Genomic DNA, 279 nt, shown 5'->3' on the forward strand with positions numbered 1-279 from the left:
TGGCGCTCCGCCTTGGCCGCTGTCCTCCTCCTGTCACCCATATTCAACTCACGGTGAGCCAGGTCGTTGGCAGTCGAGGGCTCATGTCCCTTGCCACTTTAGAATTACTACGGGAGTCACTAGATAGTACACTCCCGTGCCTTTTTTTTTTTTTTTTAAATTTTCTACTTCTTAGAAGAGAAATCGCGTATCTGTTGTCGCACCGTCGTCCCCGGGCGAGACGCCACTTCTCATTTGCATGCCCCGCCCTTTCCCGCTGGGGAGGCGTGGCTACGGCGG

Source organism: Pteropus vampyrus, unplaced genomic scaffold (genome assembly GCF_000151845.1).
Source record: "Pteropus vampyrus isolate Shadow unplaced genomic scaffold, Pvam_2.0 Scaffold1767, whole genome shotgun sequence".
NCBI classification, from domain to species: domain Eukaryota; kingdom Metazoa; phylum Chordata; class Mammalia; order Chiroptera; family Pteropodidae; genus Pteropus; species Pteropus vampyrus.